We start from the raw sequence: 14,636 nt of genomic DNA on the forward strand, positions 1-14,636 counted from the left end.
TGGGCCAAATTGTATCGGTAGGTCCTGCAATTCGTCCACAGAAAAGCCCTCTTGAGACAACTTCACTCCTGAACCGCCACTGATGTTTACAACGGGGCATTTTAGGCGTCCCAGTCTGCATGAAACCATCTCTCACCTCTGTCTCGAGAACGCCAGACACGCGCGGTTCTTACGTTACGTTTATACCTGTAGAATCAACTGAAATATCAATTCCTTGTAAAAACCAGCATCTTAATATTTTTGGTAGGCTAGGCCATCGGAGAGCCTGAACATTTACGCATGTTTCAACAAAAGAGAAAAATGCAGTACCTCCAGACATGGCGCTGGAGCGTCGTACCAAACGAGTCATCCCGGGATTTCGGCCCGTGCGATCGCTTTTGGACGCAGTTGGCCCTTCGCTGCTTTCTGCTACCGACCTCGCCTCCCGGTACGGCATTGAGGGAGAGATATGTCGGCCCCTAAACCATATGAGGCAAATCCCACGCCTACTCACAGCTCCAGACCGCCCTTGTCATTACAATTTAGCTTAAGATTTAGTCGCTTATATATTCAAGAGATAAGTCATTTTATCTGTCATATGGTAAGCACTGGAGTCGCAGATTACAAACTGCACGCAGGCGCACTGCTGAAGGTAACATACTTACATGCATAAACTTTATTTCATCTCGAATTTCAGAAAAACTACAGGAGCCAATGTCTTCGAGACATTACATTTACAACTAAAATACATAGCATATACAGATTCATGACTAAATACATAATATTTCAATATATATTACTTAAAAAGAAAAGCTGCATTACAAAATGCGGCCCTGGATTCTCTTTTAAAACCAGTGAACTCAGTGGTACGGATAAAGTCAGGTAGCGCATTCCGCAACTTAGCTGATACGTACGTAAGAAAAAGAACTAAGACTGGCTGGGCCCGGTTGTTCAAAAGGTGGATAACGCTATCTACCGGATAAATCACTATTCTGCAGTTAAGCCTTCACGATAATGGTGAATTCAAAGCAAATTTAAAATTCACGGTAAGCGTGAATTCAGAGAAGAGATCGTGTTGAAGTGATTACGAACCAAGTAAGTGCTACGATCATTTGCCTCTTTCGGCTATAGCCCGTGCTTCAAATAAATACTCTCATTTTTGTTCGTACGATCAATAAAGAATAACTTAAAACAAAGTCGCCCGATATGGGACTTGAACCCATGACCCTCAGATTAAAAGTCTGATGCTCTACCGACTGAGCTAACCGGGCTCACGACGTTACACAAAATGTTGCGCAGTTTTTATGAATGATTGAGAACGCAGCTATCACAGCTTCTACGGGAAATGTTATGTTCATAGAACTCTGGACTCAAATTATCTTGCAAAAGAAGCAAAGGGACTGCGCCGCGATTTCATTGCACATTAACAAGATTTCAGTATTAATAACATGGATGACAAATTACTTCTTAATTTTAGCGCGAAATTTGAGCATTAATTTATAATTTCACTTGTGAAATTACATCGTTGCCATGGCAACTTTTTCTACAGTTTATGAAAGTACTGAAGGAGGCATCATCATAGCTTGAGACAGCACGTATATAGAATTACAGTAATATAGTACCATAACTGGTTGTTTTAGGTTTATTGAGGGACAGACAGAATGATCATGCAATTTCCGCGAAGATCGTGCATAAGAAGATTTTGAATGCGCTTATTGCATAGAGATGTAGAGTTTGACTGAAGTGGTGAGAGGACAGGTAATTTGCAAATATAAATCTCAGTATTTCCTTATTTACATTAAACCGTTTCTTTGAGAAGAAATTACGGAAGACCAGCTTTTTGCTACGAGGATAACAGCGAAAAAAGCTCAAGTTTGTCCAGAATTTTCTATAATAAAAACTTGTTCAGAAATCAAAAGTCTACGTTAACATCACACACCAGGTATACTCCTTAGTATCTGGCTAGAAATATTCTTCTCACTACTTATTCCTCCGGCCGCACTTTAGCCAATTGATGAGCCTGAGCCAGTCTCGTGCTTTTTCAAGGATTCTTTTATAAGTGTCGGGTCACCCAGCCCTATGAGCAAAATACAGCACCGATTGAAGATTTTAGTGTTTAAAACTTGCCCAAATTGTATCGGTAGGTCCTGGAATTCGTCCACAGAAACGCCAGAGAGACAACTTCACTCCTGAACCGCCAGTGATGTTTACAACAGGGCATTTCAGGCGTCCCAGTCTGCATGAAACCATCTCTCACTTCTGTCTCGAGAAGGCCAGACACGCGCAGTTCTTACGTTACGTTTATACCTGTAGAATCAACTGAAATATCAATTCCTTGTAAAAACCAGCATTTTAATTTTTTTGGTAGGCTAGGCCATCGGAGAGCCTGAACATTTACGCATGTTTGAACAAAAGAGAAAAATGCAGTACCTACAGACATGGCGCTGGTGCGTCGTACCAAACGAGTCATCCCGGGATTTCGGCCCGTGCGATCGCATTTGGACGCAGTTGGCCCTTCGCTGCTTTCTGCTACCGACCTCGCCTCCCGGTACGGCATTGAGGGAGAGATATGTCGGCCCCTAAACCATATGAGACAAATCCCACGCCTACTCACAGCTCCAGACCGCCCTTGTCATTACAATTTAGCGTAAGATTTAGTCGCTTATATATTCAAGAGATAAGTCATTTTATCTGTCATATGGTAAGCACTGGAGTCGCAGATTACAAACTGCACGCAGGCGCACTGCTGAAGGTAACATACTTACATGCATAAACTTTATTTCATCTCGAATTTCAGAATAACTACAGCAGCCAGTGTCTTCGAGTCATTACATTTACAACTAAAATACATAGCATATACAGATTCATGACTAAATACATAATATTTCAATATATATTACTTAAAAAGAAAAGCTGCATTACAAAATGCGGCCCTGGATTCTCTTTTAAAACCAGTGAACTCAGTGGTACGGATAAAATCAGGTAGCGCATTCCGCAACTTAGCTGATACGTACGTAAGAAAAAGAACTAAGACTGTCTGGGCCCGGTTGTTCAAAAGGTGGATAACGCTATCCACCGGATAAATCACTATTCTGCCTGTTAAGCCTTCACGATAATGGTGAATTCAAAGGAAATTTAAAATTCACGGTAATCGTGAATTCAGGGAAGAGATCGTGTTGAAGTGATTACGAGCCAGGTAAGTGCTACGATCATTTCCCTCTTTCAGCTGTAGCCCGTGCTTCAAATAAATACTCTCATTTTTGCTCGTACGATCAACAAAGAATAATTTAAAACAAAGTCGCCCGATATGGGACTTGAACCCATGACCCTCAGATTAAAAGTCTGATGCTCTACCGACTGAGCTAACCGGGCTCACGACGTTACACAAAATGTTGCGCAGTTTTTATGAATGATTGAGAACGCAGCTATCACAGCTTCTACCGGAAATGTTATGTTCATAGAACTCTGGACTCAAATTATCTTGCAAAAGAAGCAAAGACACTGCGCCGCGATTTCATTGCACATTAACAAGATTTCAGTATTAATAACATGGATGACAAATTACTCCTTAATTTTGGCGCGAAATTTGAGCATTAATTTATAATTTCACTTGTGAAATTACATCGTTGCCATGGCAAGTTTTTCTACAGTTTATGAAAGTACTGAAGGAGGCATCATCATAGCTTGAGACTGCACGTATATAGAATTACAGTAATATAGTACCATAACTGGTTGTTTTAGGTTTATTGAGGGACAGACAGAATAATCATGTAATTTCCGCGAAGATCGTGCATAAGAAGATTTTGAATGCGCTTATTGCATAGAGATGTAGAGTTTGACTCAAGTGGTGAGAGGACAGGTAATTTGTAAATATAAATCTCAGTATTCCCTTATTTACATTAAACCGTTTCTTTGACAAGAAATTACGGAAAGCCAGCTTTTTGCTACGAGGATAACAGCGAAAAAACCTCTACTTTGTCCCGAATTTTCTATAATAAAAACTTGTTCAGAAATCAAAAGTCTACGTTAACATCACACACCAGGTATACTCCTTAGTATCTGGCTAGAAATATTCTTCTCACTACTTTTTCCTCCGGCCGCACTTTAGCTATTTGATGAGCCTGAGCCAGTCTCGTCCTTTTTCAAGGATTCTTTTATAAGTTTCGGGTCACCCAGCCCTATGAGAAAAATACAGCACCGATTGAAGATTTTAGCTTCCAAAACTTGCCCAAATTGTATCGGTAGGTCCTGGAATTCGTCCACAAAAAGGCCAGAGAGACAACTTCACTCCTGAACCGCCACTGATGTTTACAACGGGGCATTTTAGGCGTCCCAGTCTGCATGAAACCATCTCTCACCTCTGTCTCGAAAAGGCCAGACACGCGCGGTTCTTACGTTACGTTTATACCTGTAGAATCAACTGAAATATCAATTCCTTGTAAAAACCAGCATCTTAATTTTTTTGGTAGGCTAGGCCATCGGAGAGCCTGAACATTTACGCATGTCTGAACAAAAGAGAAAAATGCAGTACCTCCAGACATGGCGCTGGAGCGTCGTACCAAACGAGTCATCCCGGGATTTCGGCCCGTGCGATCGCATTTGGACGCAGTTGGCCCTTCGCTGCTTTCTGCTACCGACCTCGCCTCCCGGTGCGGCATTAAGGGAGAGATATGTCGGCCCCTAAACCATATGAGACAAATCCCACGCCTACTCACAGCTCCAGACTGCCCTTGTCATTACAATTTAGCGTAAGATTTAGTCGCTTATATATTGAAGAGATAAGTCATTTTATCTGTCATATGGTAAGCACTGGAGTCGCAGATTACAAACTGCACGCAGGCGCACTGCAAAAGGTAACATACTTACATGCATAAACTTTATTTCATCTCGAATTTCAGAATAACTACAGGAGCCAATGTCTTCGAGACATTACGTTTACAACTAAAATACATAGCATATACAGATTCATGACTAAATACATAATATTTCAATATATATTACTTAAAAAGAAAAGCTGCATTACAAAATGCGGCCCTGGATTCTCTTTTAAAACCAGTGAACTCAGTGGTACGGATAAAATCAGGTAGCGCATTCCGCACCTTAGCTGATACGTACGTAAGAAAAAGAACTAAGACTGTCTGGGCCCGGTTGTTCAAAAGGTGGATAACGCTATCCACCGGATAAATCACTATTCTGCAGTTAAGCCTTCACGATAATGGTGAATTCAAAGGAAATTTAAAATTTACGGTAATCGTGAATTCAGAGAAGAGATCGTGTGGAAGTGATTACGAACCAGGTAAGTGCTACGATCATTTCCCTCTTTCAGCTATAGCCCGTGCTTCAAATAAATACTCTCATTTTTGTTCGTACGATCAATAAAGAATAACTTTAAAAAAAGTCGCCCGATATGGGACTTGAACCCATGACCCTCAGATTAAAAGTCTGATGCTCTACCGACTGAGCTAACCGGGCTCACGACGTTACACAAAATGTTGCGTAGTTTTTATGAATGATTGAGAACGCAGCTATCACAGCTGCTACGGGAAATGTTATGTTCATAGAACTCTGGACTCAAATTATCTTGCAAAAGAAGCAAAGGCACTGCGCCGCGATTTCATTGCACATTAACAAGATTTCAGTATTAATAACATGGATGACAAATTACTCCTTAATTTTGGCGCGAAATTTGAGCATTAATTTATAATTTCACTTGTGAAATTACATCGTTGCCATGGCAAGTTTTTCTACAGTTTATGAAAGTACTGAAGGAGGCATCATCATAGCTTGAGACTGCACGTATATAGAATTACAGTAATATAGTACCATATCTTGGTTGTTTTAGGTTTATTGAGGGACAGACAGAATGATCATGTAATTTCCGCGAAGATCGTGCATAAGAAGATTTTAAATGCGCTTATTGCATAGAGATGTAGAGTTTGACTGAAGTGGTGAGAGGACAGGTAATTTGCAAATATAAATCTCAGTATTCCCTTATTTACATTAAACCGTTTCTTTGACAAGAAATTACGGAAAGCCAGCTTTTTGCTACGAGGATAACAGCGAAAAAACCTCTACTTTGTCCCGAATTTTCTATAATAAAAACTTGTTCAGAAATCAAAAGTCTACGTTAACATCACACACCAGGTATACTCCTTAGTATCTGGCTAGAAATATTCTTCTCACTACGATACGATACGATACGATACGATACTTTATTATTTATGCACGGTAAAATCATCAGCTAAGATTACAAACAATGCTAAAATCTAAATTACAAAAGGTAAAATTTTAAAATGATTACAATAAAATAAAACTAGTTAAAATATAAAATATTTAAAAATATTTAAAGTTCAAGCTATAAACTAAAAGCTGTTTTCCGTGAATGCCGTGCGTTAGACTTAAAGAATGTCATTAATCTTGCGTTTAAATTCCCCCAGAGACTCTGTGTTCCTTATATCGCATGGTAGACTGTTCCATAATGTGGCGCCATTGTAGCTAAAGCTTTTTCGGTAATAATCAGTGCGCGGTAATGGAACATTGAGCTTATTTTCAGAGTCCCTGAGGACATAAGCAGAGTCACGCCACGTAAACTTTGAATACAGATACTCCGGAGCTAGCCCGTGCAGACATCTAAACACCATAGTGGCTTTATGAATTTCCTGCTGGCGTGCAAGATTTTTCCACCCTAAAAAATCGAGTAGCTCAGTTGCATCAGCATCATAGTTCGAGAATGTCAACACACGGGCTGCTCTATTCTGCAATTTCTGCAGTTTGTCTCGTAGCGTTTTCCCACAGTTACCCCAAACAATGTCACAGTAATCAAAGTGAGGTTTTACTAAAGCTTGGTAAATGAGATGTAAGGTTGATGCTGGAATCAGGTGCCTAATTCGCTTTAGGGCCCCGATACCAGAGGCGATCTTTTTAGTTAATTTTTCGATGTGACTATGCCAATCGAGTTTATCGTCTATTATCACACCAAGCGATTTTGTAGCTGTAACCTGGCTCACTTGAGTATTGGTCATTCTAATTGTTGGTGAAGCTGTGAGAGTATTCAGTCTCTGCCTCGACCCTATTAGCATGAATTCGGTTTTGGTCATGTTCAATGTGAGTTTGTTCGCTTGTAGCCAGTTGAAAACGTTTGCTAGGTCTTCATTTAGACAAAACTGAACATTCTCAAGATTGCTGCCCGCGTATGTAAGGTGCGTGTCGTCAGCGTACATTCTCGGTTTACAATTTGATAAGCAATTTGGAAGATCGTTGATATATAATAAGAACAATAATGGACCGAGGATGGTCCCTTGAGGGACGCCGCATGTCAATGTGCAGCTATTGGATAGCGACCCGTTCACAGAGCATTTTTGTGTGCGGTTTTCTAAGTATGACTGAAACCATTTGAAAGATTTGCCATGTATACCATAATAGTTTAGTTTCGATAGAAGGATCTGATGATCAACAGTGTCAAAAGCTTTTTTCAAATCTAGAAAAATGACTCCATTGATTTTCCCGTTATCAATATTATATGCCCAAGAATCTGTCGCTTCCAACAAAGCTGTTACAGTTGAATGATTAGCACGAAACCCTGATTGATTTTGACATAGAATATCGTGCGCTTCCAAATAGGCATAAAGCTGTTCATAAACTATCTTTTCAAACACCTTTGCCACTATTGGAATCACCGATATTGGGCGGTAATTGTTAACATCACCGCGGTCACCCTGTTTATAAAGAGGGGTAACCCTTGCATATTTCCAGTCATCTGGAAACGTCCCTTGACTAATGGATTGATTGAAAATATCACATATCGGCATACAAATAAGGTCAGCACATTCCCTGACAAATCTAGCAGATATTTTGTCAAGGCCCGTTGCCTTTGTCTTGTCTAGTTTATTTAAAAGTGAAAATACTTTGTTTGGATTGGTGGGTTGGAGCTTAAACCGTTTATCTGTAACAGTAAGATATCTTTGATAGCTACCATTATCACAATTTATCTCACTGGCAAGTTTTGGACCAATGTTAGCAAAGTGGTTATTGAATTCATTTGATAGCTCCAACGGATTAGTTGTCGTTAATCCGTTCACTTTTAGTGACGCCACTGACGTTTTCCCAGATTTCCGAGAAGTTAGCTCGTTTATAGTCTGCCAGGTCTTTCGGGAGTCGCTGGCGTGCTTATTAAAACTATTTTGGTAATAAACTTGCTTAGCTGAGCGTATTTGCTTATTGACTATATTTCTTTGTTTCTTAAATAATGCCCAATCGTTAGGATCATTTGTCTTGCTAGCTTTGATTTTTAATATGTCTCTATTATGCATAAGGTCTTTCAATTCAGAGGTAATCCACGGAGAACTCCTTGAACGAACGCGCATCGTTTTCAGTGGGGCATGTTTGTCAGCGATAGCCAGAAATGTACTTTTCCATTGCTGCCACATCACGTTTGGGTTGGAAGACTCGTATACATTATCCCAACATTGAGATAGAATATCATAACGAAAATTTTGGCGATCGAAATTTCGGAAATTTCTATATGTAATAGAATTATGTCCATTAGACATCCCGTGCAGAGCAAGTTTTCTATACACATACACCATGCTATGATCACTTATCCCGATATGACAAACTCCCGAACAAGCAATCTTATCCGAGCAGTTGGTATAAATTAAATCAATTAGAGTTGATGAGGTGGGTGTTATCCTCGTCGGTTCAGAGATGAGCTGCTCGAGTCCGTAGACATCAGCAATACTCCTTAATTTGGATGTGTCATTATCATATCGAGTAGTGATCATGTCACAGTTCATGTCTCCCAGTACAAAAAATTCTACATTTTCACTATCCAATTTCCCGATTAGGGATTCAAATGGAGAAAAAATGCCAATGGGAGAGTCAGGTGGTCTGTACCAAGTAACAATCACAAAAGATTTTGAATTTGGCTTATGGATTTCCAAGCAAAGATTTTCTAATGCATCCATATGTAGGTCATTTCGTACTGTAAAATTGATTGAATTTTTTACATAGAAGCATACCCCTCCGCCGCCTTTTGTAAGTCTATCGCGGCGAATTATTTCGTATCCCGGAATATGAACATCATGATCTCGAATACTCTCGTTCAGTTTCGTTTCATTTATGGAAACAATATCGATATCATTGTTTGCTAATAGGATTCTTAATTCGTCTATATGTGTAGTTAATTGATTAATATTGAGTGATGCCATTCTAAAACCGCGCAAAGGAGGCAATATCGAGACAGATTTTTCGGCCCTTTGGTTGCTTAATGCATCCCGCACGGCATTGACGGACAGCATATTATCTCATTCTAGGTGCGATTTAAAATTATTATAAAACTGCTCATTACCTTTAAAATTTAAGTGCAGTCCACCTTTGTTGAGTCCACTATGAGATATGTTCTCATGATGGATTAATTTCCATCCATTTTGATGGCAGAACTTCTTTAGATGCTTGTTGGCTGTTTTCACTGCCTGGTCAAGCTTATCTTTTCTGCATACAAGCTCCGAAAGCGTGACTATAGTATCGCAAGTGCCCTCAATCTGCCTCGCGAGATCCACAATCGATTCCGCAACAGCCTTTGGTTCCCTGGTTTTAAGATCATTAGTCCCAATGTGTAAAATCACTTCGTTGGGCGAAGATTCCAGATTAGGTTTGAGATAGTGATTCATGGCCTTTGTCGTAGCGCCCGAGAAAGGCTTGACTATAACCCTATAGCCAACTGCTTTTCCCAGGTCTTTTCCAGGTATTCTTGAGATCATCGAATCTCCTATGAGCAGGGTTGTGCGCTCTTTTGGTTGTTTTTCGGGTTCGGATTCTTTTCCTGTCAGGGTGTTATTAGGACCTCCTTTGTCTTTCGATTTCTTTCTTTTGTTCTTTGATTTCACAACTACTTTTTCCTCCGGCCGCACTTTAGCTATTTGATGAGCCTGAGCCAGTCTCGTCCTTTTTCAAGGATTCTTTTATAAGTGTCGGGTCACCCAGCCCTATGAGCAAAATACAGCACCGATTGAAGATTTTAGCTTCCAAAACTTGCCCAAATTGTATCGGTAGGTCCTGGAATTCGTCCACAGAAACGCCAGAGAGACAACTTCACTCCTGAACCGCCACTGATGTTTACAACGGGGCATTTTAGGCGTCCCAGTCTGCATGAAACCATCTCTCACCTCTGTCTCGAGAAGGCCAGACACGCGCGGTTCTTACGTTACGTTTATACCTGTAGAATCAACTGAAATATCAATTCCTTGTAAAAACCAGCATCTTAATATTTTTGGTAGGCTAGGCCATCGGAGAGCCTGAACATTTACGCATGCTTCAACAAAAGAGAAAAATGCAGTACCTCCAGACATGGCGCTGGAGCGTCGTACCAAACGAGTCATCCCGGGATTTCGGCCCGTGCGATCGCTTTTGGACGCAGTTGGCCCTTCGCTGCTTTCTGCTACCGACTTCGCCTCCCGGTACGGCATTGAGGGAGAGATATGTCGGCCCCTAAACCATATGAGACAAATCCCACGCCTACTCACAGCTCCAGACCGCCCTTGTCATTACAATTTAGCGTAAGATTTAGTCGCTTATATATTCAAGAGATAAGTCATTTTATCTGTCATATGGTAAGCACTGGAGTCGCAGATTACAAACTGCACGCAGGCGCACTGCTGAAGGTAACATACTTATATGCATAAACTTTATTTCATCTCGAATTTCAGAATAACTACAGGAGCCAATGTCTTCGAGACATTACATTTACAACTAAAATACATAGCATATACAGATTCATGACTAAATACATAATATTTCAATATATATTACTTAAAAAGAAAAGCTGCATTACAAAATGCGGCCCTGGATTCTCTTTTAAAACCAGTGAACTCAGTGGTACGGATAAAATCAGGTAGCGCATTCCGCAACTTAGCTGATACGTACGTAAGAAAAAGAACTAAGACTGTCTGGGCCCGGTTGTTCAAAAGGTGGATAACGCTATCCACCGGATAAATCACTATTCTGCAGTTAAGCCTTCACGATAATGGTGAATTCAAAGGAAATTTAAAATTCACGGTAATCGTGAATTCAGAGAAGAGATCGTGTTGAAGTGATTACGAGCCAGGTAAGTGCTACGATCATTTCCCTCTTTCAGCTATAGCCCGTGCTTCAAATAAATACTCTCATTTTTGTTCGTACGATCAATAAAGAATAACTTAAAACAATGTCGCCCGATATGGGACTTCAACCCATGACCCTCAGATTAAAAGTCTGATGTTCTACCGACTGAGCTAACCGGGCTCACGACGTTACACAAAATGTTGCGCAGTTTTTATCAATGATTGAGAACGCAGCTATCACAGCTTCTACGGGAAATGTTATGTTCATAGAACTCTGGACTCAAATTATCTTGCAAAAGAAGCAAAGGCACTGCGCCGCGATTTCATTGCACATTAACAAGATTTCAGTATTAATAACATGGATGACAAATTACTCCTTAATTTTGGCGCGAAATTTGAGCATTAATTTATAATTTCACTTGTGAAATTACATCGTTGCCATGGCAAGTTTTTCTACAGTTTATGAAAGTACTGAAGGAGGCATCATCATTGCTTGAGACTGCACGTATATAGAATTACAGTAATATAATGCCATAACTGGTTTTTTTAGGTTTATTGAAGGACAGACAGAATGATCATGTAATTTGCGCAAAGATCGTGCATAAGAAGATTTTGAATGCTTTTATTGCATAGAGATGTAGAGTTTGACTGAAGTGGTAAGAGGACAGGTAATTTGCAAATATAAATCTCAGTATTGCCTTATTTACATTAAACCGTTTCTTTGACAAGAAATTACGGAAGGCCAGCTTTTTCCTACGAGGATAACAGCGAAAAAAGCTTTAGTTTGTCCCGAATTTCCCATAACAAAAACTCGTTCAGAAATCAAAAGTCTACGTTAACATCACACACCAGGTATACTCCTTAGTATCGGGCTAGAAATATTCTTCTTTCTTACTTTTTCCTCTGGCCGCACTTTAGCCATTTGATGAGCCTGAGCCAGTCTCGTGCTTTTTCAAGGATTTTTTTTTAAGTGTCGGGTCACCCATCCCTAAGAGCAAAATACAGCACCGATTGAAGATTCTAGCTTGTAAAACTTGCCCAAATTGTATCGGTAGGTCCTGGAATTTAGCCACAGAAAGGCCAGAGAGACAACTTCACTCCTGAAACGCCACTGATGTTTGCAACAGGGCATTTTAGGCGTCCCAGTCTGCATGAAACCATCTCTCACCTCTGTCTCGAGAAGGCCAGACACGCGCGGTTCTTACGTTACGTTTATACCTGTAGAATCAACTGAAATATTAATTCCTTGTAAAAACCAGCATCTTAATTTTTTTGGTAGGCTAGGCCATCGGAGAGCCTGAACATTTACGCATGTTTCAACAAAAGAGAAAAATTCAGTACCTCCAGACATGGCGCTGGAGCGTCGTACCAAACGAGTCATCCCGGGATTTCGGCCCGTGCGATCGCTTTTGGACGCAGTTGGCCCTCCGCTGCTTTCTGCTACCGACCTTGCCTCCCGGTACGGCATTGAGGGAGAGATATGTCGGCCCCTAAACCATATGAGACAAATCCCACGCCTACTCACAGCTCCAGACCGCCCGTGTCATTACAATTTAGCGTAAGATTTAGTCGCTTATATATTCAAGAGATAAGTCATTTTATCTGTCATATGGTAAGCACTGGAGTCGCAGATTACAAACTGCACGCAGGCGCACTGCTGAAGGTAACATACTTATATGCATAAACTTTATTTCATCTCGAATTTCAGAATAACTACAGGAGCCAATGTCTTCGAGACATTACATTTACAACTAAAATACATAGCATATACAGATTCATGACTAAATACATAATATTTCAATAGATATTACTTAAACAGAAAAGCTGCATTACAAAATGCGGCCCTGGATTCTCTTTTCAAACCAGTGAACTCACTGGCGCGGATAAAATCAGGTAGCGCATTCCGCAACTTAGCTGATACGTACGTAAGAAAAAGAACTAAGACTGTCTGGGCCCGGTTGTTCAAAAGGTGGATAACGCTATCCACCGGATAAATCACTATTCTGCAATTAAGCCTTCACGATAATGGTGAATTCAAAGGAAATTTAAAATTCACGGTAATCGTGAATTCAGAGAAGAGATCGTGTTGAAGTGATTACGAGCCAGGTAAGTGCTACGATCATTTCCCTCTTTCAGCTATAGCCCGTGCTTCAAATAAATACTCTCATTTTTGCTCGTACGATCAATAAAGAATAACTTAAAACAAAGTCGCCCGATATGGGACTTGAACCCATGACCCTCAGATTAAAAGTCTGATGCTCTACCGACTGAGCTAACCGGGCTCACGACGTTACACAAAATGTTGCGCAGTTTTTATCAATGATTGAGAACGCAGCTATCACAGCTTCTACGGGAAATGTTATGTTCATAGAACTCTGGACTCAAATTATCTTGCAAAGGAAGCAAAGGGACTGCGCGATTTCATTGTACATTAACAAGATTTCAGTATTAATAACATGGATGACAAATTACTCCTTAATTTTGGCGCGAAATTTGAGCATTAATTTATAATTTCACTTGTGAAATTACATCGTTGCCATGGCAACTTTTTCTACAGTTTATGAAAGTACTGAAGGAGGCATCATCATAGCTTGAGACTGCACGTATATAGAATTACAGTAATATAATGCCATAACTGGTTGTTTTAGATTTATTGAGGGACAGACAGAATGATCATGTAATTTCCGCAAAGATTGTGCATAAGAAGATTTTGAATGAGTTTATTGCATAGAGATGTAGAGTTTGACTGAAGTTGTGAGAGGACAGGTAATTTGCAAATATAAATCTCAGTATTCCTTTATTTACATTAAACCGTTTCTTTGACAAGAAATTACGGAAGGCCAGCTTTTTGCTACGAGGATAACAGCGAAAAAAGCTTTAGTTTGTCCCGAATTTTCTATAACTAGATGCTTCTGTGAAGCATACACTGCGTTGCCTGTGGTATGTGCTACAGAAAATCAGAAGGCACTGAATTGTGTGGTATTGAAATACAGCATTCCAGTCTCCGAAGAATAACAAATAAAAGAGAAGTGAGAAACATTGGCTTCTGGGTGACATGTTGATAATTTTCCAGTTCCCTCACAACTTCTTTTCACCACAAGTGTGCCCTCTGAGCATCTGAAAGCTTTGTAATACTAAACTTCACTGAAGTCAAGCCCTGTTTCGCGGGGTTAGGGTTAGGATGGGAGACCAAAACAATAAACCTTTCATAAAAACAGAAACATCTGACCGAAAATACTATTAACGCTAACAAATGCGAACTCAGCAAGGTACAGATTCTGTTAGCTTGGTTTATGCAAAACAAATATTGATGAAAAAGCAAATAACTATTGATACACAGTTTTCAGAAAGAGCAGAAGGAAGTTTCCCGGACGGCCGATCGAGAATAAAATATTTACGACATGAAAACAACATTAATTTTGAACCGTGAATATAGAATATAAAAAGTTATGATCAGCGACAAACATTTTGGGAGATTTTTGCTACGTTCAAGTAAATTGCAAAATCGAAAGTGACATGGCCGGAATTCAGCGGGCGCCGTGATTAAGTTACCGCGGCATG

At 40.1% G+C, this 14,636-nt stretch overlaps 5 non-coding genes across 5 annotated transcripts; all 5 read right to left on the reverse strand.

Annotated features, from left to right (window-relative positions):
* Positions 1-1,177: 1,177 nt before the first annotated feature.
* Trnak-uuu (transfer RNA lysine (anticodon UUU)) lies at positions 1,178-1,250 on the reverse strand. The gene has a single exon. It is a non-coding gene; the product is annotated as a tRNA-Lys (tRNA).
* A 2,028-nt stretch (positions 1,251-3,278) lies between these two features.
* Positions 3,279-3,351, reverse strand: Trnak-uuu (transfer RNA lysine (anticodon UUU)). The gene has a single exon. It is a non-coding gene; the product is annotated as a tRNA-Lys (tRNA).
* Positions 3,352-5,378: 2,027 nt separating this feature from the next.
* On the reverse strand, positions 5,379-5,451 carry Trnak-uuu (transfer RNA lysine (anticodon UUU)). Its single transcript has one exon. It is a non-coding gene; the product is annotated as a tRNA-Lys (tRNA).
* A 5,732-nt stretch (positions 5,452-11,183) lies between these two features.
* Positions 11,184-11,256, reverse strand: Trnak-uuu (transfer RNA lysine (anticodon UUU)). The gene has a single exon. It is a non-coding gene; the product is annotated as a tRNA-Lys (tRNA).
* A 2,028-nt stretch (positions 11,257-13,284) lies between these two features.
* On the reverse strand, positions 13,285-13,357 carry Trnak-uuu (transfer RNA lysine (anticodon UUU)). The gene has a single exon. It is a non-coding gene; the product is annotated as a tRNA-Lys (tRNA).
* Positions 13,358-14,636: the final 1,279 nt, after the last annotated feature.

The sequence above is a fragment of the Montipora foliosa genome, chromosome 2, assembly GCF_036669935.1.
Source record: "Montipora foliosa isolate CH-2021 chromosome 2, ASM3666993v2, whole genome shotgun sequence".
NCBI classification, from domain to species: Eukaryota; Metazoa; Cnidaria; class Anthozoa; order Scleractinia; family Acroporidae; genus Montipora; species Montipora foliosa.